We start from the raw sequence: 12,949 nt of genomic DNA on the forward strand, positions 1-12,949 counted from the left end.
CCACCAATACATTTTATTTTATTTTATTTAACAACTCCCAGACAGACCTTTGAACAGCTAGCAACAGCTGGGTATTCAGCATACGGCTGATCTTCTCTAAGATGTGTCACTTTTCTGTTCCCCTCAGACAGAGAGAGCTCTCTGTTTGCTGTGTTTGGGTCCAGTGTGAGCTCACAGGCATCTGATGGATGAGACCAAGACACAATATAACAATTCATCAAGATTCACATTAAAATGTTTAGTCACTTTTCAATCATAAAAACCTTGTATGCCAAGTTAATTACTCAAATTGATACATTAATTATAAGACACATTATATATTTCATGAAGGAAGTGTATTACACATGATTTTGTAGCTGTCTGTATGTGAATGTTTAGTGTGAGTGGGCTTTTCATCTCAAGGTTGATGTTATATGTAATAGGAGGAGCAGCTATAATTAGAACAAATTCATCAATCTAAAGTACCACACTCTTGTTCAGTATTCACTGGCAATGGAGTGCACAGTAAATGTAGAGAAGAATGTGTCACTCTCATTTGCACTGAACAAAAATACACTGAGTATACCAAACATTAGGAACACCTTCCTAATATTGAGTTGCACCCCCTTTTGCCCTCAGAACAGCCTCAATTCGTCAGGGCATGGACTCTACAAGGTGTCAAAAGTGTTCTACAGGGCTGCTGGCCCATGTTGCCTCCAATGTTTCCCAAAGTTGTGTCAAGTTGGCTGGATGTTCTTTGGGTGGTGGACCATTCTTGATTCACACGGGAAACTTGAAAAACCCAGCATGTTGCAGTTCTTGATACAAACCGGTGCGTCTGGCACCTACTACCATACCCTGTTCAAAGGCACTTCATCATTGGTTTCACCTGGATTCACCTGGTCAGTCTATGTCATGGAAAGTGCAGTTCTTCCTAATATTTTGTGTACTCAGTATGTAAACGCAACATGTAAAGTGTTGGTTCCATGTTTCAGGAGCTGAAATAAAAAATCCCCAAAATGTTCCATATGCACAAAAAGCTTATTTCTCTCAAATTTTGTGCACAAATGTCTTTACATCCCTGTCAGTGAGGATTTCTCCTTTGCCAAGATAATCCATCCACCTGACAGGTGTGGCATATCAAGAAGCTGATTAAACAGCATGATCATTACACAGGTGCAGTTTTGTCACACAACACAATGCCACAGGTGTCTCAAGTTTTGAGGGAATGTGCAATTGGCATGCTGACTGCAAGAATGTCCACCAGAGCTGTTGCCAGAGAATTGAATGTTCATTTCTTTACCATAAGCCGCCTCCAACGTCATTTTAGAGAATTTGGCAGTACGTCCAACCGGCCTAACAACTGCACACCACGTGTAACCACGCCAGTCCAGGACCTCCGTATCTGGCTTCTTCACCTGCGAGATGGTCTGAGACCAGCCACCCGGACAGGTAATGAAACTGTGGATATGCACATCCGAAAAATTTGTGCACAAACTGTCAGAAATCATCTCAGGGAAGCTCATCTGCGTGTTCGTCATCCTCACCAGGGTCTTGACCTGACTGCAGTTCGGCGTCGTAACTGACTTCAGTCGGCAAATGCTCACCTTCGATGGCCACTGGCACGCTGGAGAAGTGTGCTCTTCACAGATTAATCTCGGCTTCAACTGTACCGAGCAGATGGCAGACAGCGTGTATGGCGTATGGGCAAGTAGTTTTCTGATGTCAATGTTGTGAACAGAGTGCCCCATGGTGGCGGTGGGGTTATGGTATGGGCAGGCATAAGCTATGGACAACGAACACAATTGAATTTTATCAATGGCAATTTGAATGTACAGAGATACTGTGATGAGATCCTGAGGCCCATTGTTGTGCCATTCATCCACCGCCATCACCTCATGTTTCAGCATGATAATGCATGGCTCCATGTCGCAAGGATCTGTACACAATTCCTGGGATCTGAAAATATGCATACTCACTAGACATGTCACCCATTGAGCATGTTTGGGATGCTCTGGTTCGACTTGTACGACAGCGTGTTCCAGTTCCCGCCAATACCCAGCAACTTCGCACAGCCATTGAAGAGGAGTAGGACAACATTCCACAGGCCGCAATCAACAGCATGGTCCACTCTATTCGAAGGAGATGTGTCGCACTGCATGAGGAAAATGGTGGTCACACCAGATACTGACTGGTTTTATTGTATTTTTTTAAGGTATCTGTGACCAACAGACGCATATCTGTATTTCCAGTCATGTGAAATCCATAGATTAGGGTCAAATTAATTTATTTCAATTGACTGATTTCCTTATTTGAACTGTAACTCAGTAAAATTGTTCAAATTGTTGCATGTTGCGTTTATATTTTTGTTCAGTATACAGTATATATTTATGGAATGTCTACATGTTCATGTTTTTAAATGTAGAGTGTAAAGTATTTTTGTCTGTGATGTATTTTTCGTTATGTGTCAGACCCCAGTAAGACTAGCTGTCACCATTGGCTGTCACCAAATGAACTTTTTTGGTTACTACATGATTCCATATGTGTAATTTCATAGTTTTGATGTCTTCATTATTATTCTATAATGTAGAAAATTGTAAAAATAAAGAAAAACCCTTGAATGTGTAGGTGTGTCCAAACATTTGACTGGTACTGTGCGTTCTTCTAATAACAGATTATGGTCAACAATATCAAATCCTGCACTAAAGTCTAACAATACAGCTCCCACAATCATCTTATTATCAATTTCTTTCAGCCAATCATCAGTAATTTGTGTCAGTGCAGTACATGTTGAGTGCCCTTCTCTATAAGCATATTGAAAGTCTGTTGGTAATTTGTTCACAGAGAAATAGCATTGTATCTGGTCAAACACATTTTCCCCCAAAAGTTTGCTAAGACCGGCAGCAAGCTGATTGGTCGGCTGTTATAACCAGTAAAGGGCGCTTTATCATTATTGGATAGCGGAATGACTTGAGCTTCCCTCCAGGTCTGAGGACAAATACTTTTCTCCAGGCTCAGATTAAGGATATGACAAACAGGAGTGGCAATATAGTCCGCTACCATCCTAAGTGGTTGTCAACACCAGGTTGTTTCTCATTATTGATGGACAACAATACTTTTCCCACCTCTACCACACTAACTTTACATAATTCAAAATTACACAATTTGTCTTTAATTATTAGGTACTTTATGCATGAATATAATGGCTCACAGTTTGTTGTTGGCATTTCATGCCTGAGTTTGCCCACTTTGCCAATGCAATAGTCATTCAAATAATTGGCAATATCAAAATGTTTTGTGATGAATGAGCCTTCTGATTCAATGAAAGATGAAGTTGAATTAGTCTTTCTCCCCATAATTTCATTTCAAGTTTTCCATCATACTTTGTATAATTTTTCTTTGTTTCATAATACAGTTTCTTCTTCATTTTGTTCAGTTTAGTCACATCATTTCTCAGTTTACTGTAAGTTTACCAACCAGCTGTGCAGCCAGACTTATTAGCTACTCCTTTTGCTTCAAGAGCATGGCGCTTGTAACGCCAGGGTAGTGGGTTCGATCCCCGGGACCACCCATACGTAAAAATGTATGCGCACATGACTGCAAGTCGCTTTGGATAAAAGCGTCTGCTAAATGGCATATTATTATTATATTATTATTTTCATTCCTCATCAATCCACAGAGCCTTAACAGTTCTAACAGTCAGCTTCTTAATCGGTGCATGCTTATCAATGACTGGAAGAAACAATTTCATAAATGTATAAATTGCAGCGTTTGGATGCTCCTTATTACGCACTCTTTTTACATCTTCAACATAGGTATCATTACAAAATGTTTTGTATGATCTCTTATACACTATTTTAGGCCCAGCCTTTGGAACTTTGGCTTTCCTGGATATAGCCACTATATTATGGTCACTACATCCAATGGGTATGGATGCAGCTTTAGAACAAAGTTCTGCAACATTAGTAAACATTTTATCAATACACGTGGATGATGTAGTTCCTGCACTATTTGTAAACACTCTGGTAAGTTGATTGATAACCTGAGCCAGATTACTGGCACTGGTTACAGTAAGAATTTTCCTCTTGAGTGGACAGCTTGATGAAAACCAGTCTATATTCAGGTCACCCAGAAAATAGACCTCTCTGTCAGCATCACACACATTATCAAGCATTGCACACATATTTTCCAGATACTGACTGTTGGCACTTGGTGGCCTATAGCAACACCCCAAAAGAAGAGGCTTTAGATGAGGCTGGTGAACTTGCAACCACAACACTTCAACAACATTAGACGTGATATCCTCTCTAAGCTTTACAGGAATATGGCTCTGAACATATACAGCAACACCTCCCCCATAAGCGTTCACGTCTCTTCTGTAGATATTATATCCTTGTATTGCCACTGCTGTATCATCAAGTGAATTATCTGAGTTTCAGAGATGGCTAATACAGTGGGGGAAAAAAGTATTTAGTCAGCCACCAATTGTGCAAGTTCTCCCACTTAAAAAGATGAGAGAGGCCTGTAATTTTCATCATAGGTACACGTCAACTATGACAGACAAATTGAGATTTTTTTTCTCCAGAAAATCACATTGTAGGATTTTTTATGAATTTATTTGCAAATGATGGTGGAAAATAAGTATTTGGTCACCTACAAACAAGCAAGATGTCTGGCTCTCACAGACCTGTAACTTCTCTTTAAGAGGCTCCTCTGTCCTCCACTCGTTACCTGTATTAATGGCACCTGTTTGAACTTGTTATCAGTATAAAAGACACCTGTCCACAACCTCAAACAGTCACACTCCAAACTCCACTATGGCCAAGACCAAAGAGCTGTCAAAGGACACCAGAAACAAAATTGTAGACCTGCACCAGGCTGGGAAGACTGAATCTGCAATAGGTAAGCAGCTTGGTTTGAAGAAATCAACTGTGGGAGCAATTATTAGGAAATGGAAGACATACAAGACCACTGATAATCTCCCTCGATCTGGGGCTCCATGCAAGATCTCACCCCATGGGGTCAAAATGATCACAAGAACGGTGAGCAAAAATCCCAGAACCACACGGGGGGACCTAGTGAATGACCTGCAGAGAGCTGGGACCAAAGTAACAAAGCCTACCATCAGTAACACACTATGCCGCCAGGGACTTAAATCCTGCAGTGCCAGACGTGTCCCCCTGCTTAAGCCAGTACATGTCCAGCCCCGTCTGAAGTTTGCTAGAGTGCATTTGAATGATCCAGAAGAGGATTGGGAGAACGTCATATGGTCAGATGAAACCAAAATATAACTTTTTGGAAAAAAACTCAACTCGTCGTGTTTGGAGGACAAAGAATGCTGAGTTGCATCCAAAGAACACCATACCTACTGTGAAGCATGGGGGTGGAAACATCATGCTTTGGGGCTGTTTTTCTGCAAAGGGACCAGGAAGACTGATCCGTGTAAAGGAAAGAATGAATGGGGCCATGTATCGTGAGATTTTGAGTGAAAACCTCCTTCCATCAGCAAGGGCATTGAAGCTGAAACGTGGCTGGGTCTTTCAGCATGACAATGATCCCAAACACACCGCCCGGGCAACGAAGGAGTGGCTTCGTAAGAAGCATTTCATGGTCCTGGAGTGGCCTAGCCAGTCTCCAGATCTCAACCCCATAGAAAATCTTTGGAGGGAGTTGAAAGTCTGTGTTGCCCAGCGACAGCCCCAAAACATCACTGCTCTAGAGGAGATCTGCATGGAGGAATGGGCCAAAATACCAGCAACAGTGTGTGAAAACCTTGTGAAGACTTACAGAAAACGTTTGACCTGTGTCATTGCCAACAAAGGGTATATAACAAAGTATTGAGAAACTTTTGTTATTGACCAAATACTTATTTTCCACCATAATTTGCAAATAAATTCATTAAAAATCCTACAATGTGATTTTCTGGATTTTTGTTGTTGACGTGTACCTATGATGAAAATTACAGGCCTCTCTCATCTTTTTAAGTGGGAGAACTTGCACAATTGGTGGCTGACTAAATACTTTTTTAACCCACTGTATATGAATGTTATCCGATACAGGGGAGGCTGGTCTCTCCTGCTGGATTGGGCTTCAACACAACAGATACATACTTTCAGTCTCTAATCTATTCATTAGGCAATTTTGTTACTCTCTCAATTGCACACACACACACTTGTCGTACCTCATAGCTTTACTATGCTCTGCTACCCCAGGGAGACTCATTTTAGAAGCAGTGCCCCCCTCCTCGCTCTCCCCAGGGAGACACATTTTAGAGGCAGTGCCTCTCATCCTCGCTCTCCCCATGGAGACTAATTTTAGAGGCAGTGTCCCCCCTCTTCGCTCTCCCCAGGGAGACTAATTTTAGAGGCAGTGCCCCCCATCCTCGCGCTCCCCATGGAGACTAATTTTAGAGGCAGTGCCCCCCCCCCCCCCTCCTCCTCTCTCCCCAGGGACTCTCATTTTAGAAGCAGTGCCCCCCCTCCTAAGGGACAGACCAGGAGAATCCAGAACAGCCGATCCAGTTCAGCAGACCTAACAATTTAAAACAGAGATTGTTTGAATACTTTAAAAAGTACAGCCTTCCTTCCTTGCTTGTTTCCTTCCTTCCTGGTTTCCTTCCTTCTCTGATATAAAAACGGATCTATCAATTATTGGATATGCGAAGGCAAGGACACCCTTTTGGTCTTCGCCAAATACAACCGTTTCAAATCAGTGAATAGGGAGGAAAGGAAAGCAGGTAGTTTTTATTTGAATTATAGAACAGGTAGAAATGTCCCTAATTTCTACCTTCAATTTAACAGCATGAAGTGAAGCATTCAAAGAAAAGAACACCCTCCCTACAATCAAACATGGGGGAGGTTTGATAATACTGTGGGGCTGCTTTGCTGCCTCTGACACTGGGGGCCTTTAATGTGTGCAAGACATCATGAAATCAACAGATCAAGGTGTTTTGGAGTACAATGTTGAAACAAGTGTCCAAAAACTGTCTCTGTGGAAGGTTGTGGTTTTCCCAGCAGGACAACAACCCCAAACCCACATCAAATGCACCCTGGAATGGTTCAAGAAGAAACACTGGACTCTTCTGGATTGGACAGTGAAGGGTCCAGATCTGAATGACATCCACAGCCTACAGTATGGCGAGAGCTGAAGACAACAGTTGGTGGAGAGTGGGCCAAATTGCCAGTAGAAAGGTGCAGCAAGCTCATTGATGGCTACAAGAAGCATTTGTCTGCAGTTTTATTGGCCGAATGCTGTGGTACTAGCTCCAGTGTGCCCATAATTGCAGTTTACTAAAAATAAAATTGGTTCTGCAATGTTGAAAATCGAATAACAACGTGTGGAGACCAGACGTTTTTTAAAGGTTCAACTTATTTGAGGAGAAATAGGGAATTATTCAAGAAAAGTGCAAGGGTTCACATATAATTGGCCGGGACTGTACATGAATGAGCAAAGTTGGTTCTTGTTTCACGTTCGTGTGGGTCAAACAAAAACACCCTAATGATTGGTTGACAAAAGAGCCTCCCACAATGCAGGCGATGGCAAGCAGAGCTGCTGGTTAAAGACTCTTTATGCTATTTTGTGTCTACTATTTAGGTAGACATTATTTGGAACTCGGATGAGTCTTGGTACTGAACACGCAGTGTAGCTCAGTTGGTAGAGCATGGCGATTGCAACGCCAGGGTTGTGGGTTTGTTTCCCACAGGGGGCCAGTATAAAAAAAATAATATGCACTCACTAACTGTAAGTCGCTCTGGATAAGAGCGTCTGCTAAATGACTAAAATGTAAATGGAATGAAGTTCCATTTTGTTATCAGAGATACTGTATGTTTCTTATGACTGTAAATAGTTTGTACTCGTTTTTCTCAATTATTTTATTTGGTTCAATGTGCCAAGGTGCCTAACATTCTATGGTCCTCCATTTGAGTTCCTAATAAAAGGTATTCACCCAGTAAGAAAACAAACAATGATCATATAACCATGTCATTGTTCGTTTATGCACACAATCCATGATGTCAACCTGAACACAGGAAATTAATTTAGCTTGGGATGATTTGAACCTTTTTCCTAACCTGCTTGACAATTTTCTCAGAGTCATGAATCAGAAAGAGGAAGAGAAAAATGGGGGTATTAGAAAAGAGATTTTTTAAATATTTTTTTTATTTAACCTTTATTTAACCAGGCAAGCCAGTTGAGAACAAGTTCTCATTTACAACTGCGACCTGGCCAAGATAAAGCAAAGCAGTGCGATAAAAACAACAACAAAGTTACATATGGGGTAAAACAAAACATTAAGTCAAAAATACAACAGAAAATATATATACAGTGTGTGCAAATGTAGCAAGTTATGGAGGTAAGGCAATAAATAGGCTATAGTGCAAAATAATTACAATTAGTATTAACACTGGAATGATAGATGTGCAAGAGATGATGTGCAAATAGAGATACTGGAGTGCAAATGAGCAAAATAAATAACAATATGGGGATGAGGTAGTTGGATGGGCTAATTTCAGATGGGCTGTGTACAGGTGCAGTGATCGGTAAGGTGCTCCCGAGTGCGCAGTGGTCTAAGGCACTACATCGCAGTGCTAGCTGTGCCACTAGAGATCCTGGTTTGAATCCAGGCTCTGTCGTAGCCGGCCGTGACTGGGAGACCTGGAACTGGAAGGAACGGCACCTACCTCCCTTCCTTCATCCCATGCCCACTGATGGGAGAGCAAGCGAGGGAAACAGGGCAGACCGCAGAACACATGACATTTCATTTCAGTCTCGGGCTGTGATGCGGTGTGTTCCTTGTTGGACAGAACACTTGTTGGGTTATTGTTGACCCAGCAGTTGGAGCACTTTGTTGGGTTATTGAGCTATGACCAGAGGGGCAGTATCACCCCCACGCCCACTTCTGAAGCGTCCACCTCCACCACGAAGGGCAGCGTAGGATCTGGGTGTTTCAGCAACGGGCCGAGGTGAAATGCCCATTCAGTATACGGAAGGCCTCATCGGCTGCAGGACTCGACACCAACTTACGGGGACCACCCTTGAGGAGAGAGGTGAGAGGAGAGGCGATGGAGCTGAAGTTCCTAATGAAACGGCGGTAGAAGTTGGCAAACACCAAAAACCGTTGTAGCCCCTTTATGGTGGTTGGGACTGGCCATGCATCGACCTTCCTCTGCTCCATCATCACTCCCTGTGGACTGATCTGGTATCCTAAGAAGGAGACAGTGACCTGATGGAACTGGCACTTCTCCACTTTCACATACAGGCGGTTCTCCAGGAGGCGTTCCAGGACTACATTGACATGGGCGATGTGATCCTCCAAGGTGGTCGAGTAGACCAGGATGTCGTCGATATACACGACCACCTGCGCCCGAGCATGTCCCGGAACACCTCGTTAACGAATGCCTGGAACACCGACGGAGCATTGGCTACTCCATAAGGCATCATCAAATACTCGTAGTGGCCAGACGTGCTGAATCCCGTTTTCCATTCATCCCCCTCCCGGATGCGGATCAGATTGTAGGCACTCCTCAGGTCCAATTTGGTTAAAAATACGAGCCCCGCGGCGCTGTTCGATCGCGGCCAGCACCAATGGGAGAAGGTAGCGGTACTTGGTGGTGATGGAATTGAGGCCTCTGTATTCGATGCACGGGCGTAGACCTCCGTCCTTCTTGGCCACGAAGAAGAAGCCTGCCGACGCAGGGGAAGGGTACGTGCAGATGAAACCCTGTTGGAGAGCCTCCTGGATGTACTCCGCCATAGCCTTGGTTTCAGCCACCGACAGAGGGTAGATGCGGCTGCGTGGAGGCACAGAGCCTGCAAGCAGCTCGATGGCACAGTCCCAGGGGCATTCGGGTGCCTAGTCGGTGATTTTCATCCTCGACCATGAGATGGTGGGGTCATGACATTGGAGCCACGGGAGGCCGAGGATGACTTTGTGTACGGGTGCATTGATGATGAGGAAGAGAAGGCTTTCTTGATGCATGGGTTCCACTGTTAGGGTGAGTGGTGCTGTGATGTGCATTATTGTGCCGGATCCCAATTGTCAAGTATCCAGTGCTTGGACAGGAAAAGAAGAGGTGAGCGGGTATGGGGGGATGTTCAGGGAGGAGGCGAGGACCTGGTTGATGAAATTCCCAGCGGCGCCGGAGTCCACTAGAGCTGTAGAGACAATACATGAGGGACAGCCAGCCAGTGAAATGGAAACTAGAAAGGGTTTGGTGGAAAGTGATGATGATGGAATACTCACGCCTACCCTGGGAGACGGATGATCACGGGGCCGCCCCTCTGCTCTAGTGGACTCTGGGCTGGTGTCCCTCCTGACCACAATAGGAACAGAGCCCCAGCTGTCTCCGGCGACACCGCTCTGCCGCGGGGAGGTGTGTGGCCCCTATCGCCATGGACGGCCAAAGGAGGAAGGCGAGAGACGAGGGGGGTGCCGGCGCTCTCGAAGAAGGTTATCCAGACGGATGGCCATCGCTATGAGCGTGTCCAAGGAAAGGTTGTCGTCCCGACACGCCAACTCTGTCTGGACCTCTTCGCGCAGTCCTCTTTGGAAATAAGGTGCGGAGCGCCGGCTCATTCCATCCGCTGGAGGCTGCCACAGTCTGGAAGTTGAGGGCATACTCGGCAGCAGTCTGGGCACCCTGCTGGAGTTGGAGTAAATCGCTCTCCTCCGTCTCTGCCCTCAGGTGGATGATTGAAGACCGCCCTAAACAGAGCCATGAACCTCTCATAGGAACCCGATGGAGTCCCGTCATATTTGTCCGGGAGGGACAATAGGGAATCGCTGACCTGGGCGGACTGCTGGATGGGCTGGGGGACTGGCTCTCTGGGACGACTTGTGGTAGAGGATCCTCCGCTAGTTGGAGATGAATCCTCTCGGGTGTTGTCGAGGTGGTGGAGAACATAGAGGACCTTATCCATTACTGTACCCAGTTGAGTCAGCTGGTCGTGGTGTTGACGGAGTAGGTGTTCCTGTCCGTCGACCATCTGGGAGATATCCTTAACTTCTGCTGCTTCCTTATCTTGAGAGGCAGTATTCTGTAACGTATACGCAGGGAGTCAGGAAGCAGGTGCAGAAGTTGAGTTTAATAATAAGAAACATGAAGATAATCAAAACAGGAATAGAGTACTGAACGTAAACTAAACCAATACTGCCTGAAGACTGAGGCTACTGAGGGGTAAATAAAGGGAGAGTAATCAAAGTATTGGTGAAGTGCATGTGTGCTTAATGATGGGGAGCAGGTGCGCGAAATGATGATGCCTGGACCGGTGGTTAGTAGACCGGCGACGTCGAGCGCCGGAGATGGGGAGCGGGAGTAGGCATGACACACCTTGTAGAGTCTATGCCTTTACATCAAGAGATGTGGATATCTTGTACGTTGTGTCGGTTACACAGCACATTGTCACAGAATTACAGAATTCACAGAATGACATATTTCAGGGTTTAGCTTTCACAAGTTCACCTTAACAGATTGTGAGATATTGACTATCAATTGTAAGATGGTGACCGAACGTTTTCAACAGATAAATAGTCGGTTGGTGTCTCAACCTGGTCACACATACTATCCCTATAGTACTGGTATAGTGCTGGGGTGCGTTTAGTTCACTTCAAATGTTTGCTACGTTGCGTGACAGTTTGTACTGAACAACACGTTTCCCCAAAACAGTGTGCACCGTTCTTCAACAGCCTTTGAGGTACGTTTGCTCCAATTTGATTATATAATCTATATGGGTATGATCATTTGAAATTGCAAAACTCGTGTAGTACACCATACTCAATCGCCCTCGAGGCCACGATAAACACAACGTTCTTCAACTGGTCGTTTAGTACAGTGCCGTTTCCGTTGAATTTTGTTGTACTGAACGCATCCTGGGTATACTGGGTGGGCGTGTAGACACTGCTCCATTGTCCCTCTGTAGAATTGAGTTCATCACAGGGATCTGATCTTGGTGTGATTCTGGAACAACAACAACAAAGGGACACCCAATATTCCCTCCAAGAATGGTTAAAGCAGGTATCATGTGACCTGTGATAGTACATGGAAACAAAGCAGCAATGCTCACAGGATGTGTGAACCACTTCCTCCATGCATTATTGCTACAGTCAACTAGAAAGTCAAACATGTTCTTTGGTGCAACGTCTTTGTCCGTGCTTGACTATGGAGCCCAAGGTAGCTATTCAAGAACAGTTAGGCCTGTACACACACAGTGAACTGTACTCTAGTGCTTTGTGTGGGTGTCTCAAGCTCTGAGAGAAATAAAAACACCTCTGATGTTTTCTTCAATCACCCTCACAAGCATTTTATAAAAAAACATTTTAAACAACAACAACTACAACAGCCAGTGTGCTAACAATTGCTCCACCTGACCTTTCTGTGATGATCAGAGACGGGTAGTATTTCTGTTACATGTATTTAAAATACGCATTTTAATTATGTCTGAGTATTTTGTAATTTAAATTACACTGGGCTGAACTACACTCCAATGTATTTTGTATTTTGTAATTGTATTTTGTCATTTTTGCCCATGTCTGGTGATGATGCCATTGAAACTTTCACAACATGCAGTTTCATGATCCTGATTGAATCAGGCTAAAGTAACACTGCTTTGGCTAAGAAGTTGACCTTAAGCACATGCGCTTGCTCCACACAGAACAGGTATAAGAGAGTGGATCATTTGAGTTATTTTGAGTTTTGCTTCGCCGGAGGCTGAAGTCACCAAGTGAAGGCTGTCTCCCATTGAGCACCTGAGGTGGTGACCAGCTGACATCACAGGCGATGTCAGAGGTTTGTTAAAGGTCATGACCTTTGACAATATTCCAACTGTGAAAGCTGAACGGCCTGAAGGGGTAAAACAACAACCCTCTCAATGGCATTGACCGCAACTGGGCATCTCTCCAATATGAACTGACCTGACTTTGCATGGGAGGCTTTTTTATAAATAAATAAAATCTAGGGCAGGGTTCATTCCATAA

This window comes from Coregonus lavaretus (genome assembly GCF_964263955.1).
Source record: "Coregonus lavaretus genome assembly, chromosome: 28".
In the NCBI taxonomy this organism is placed as follows: Eukaryota; Metazoa; Chordata; class Actinopteri; order Salmoniformes; family Salmonidae; genus Coregonus; species Coregonus lavaretus.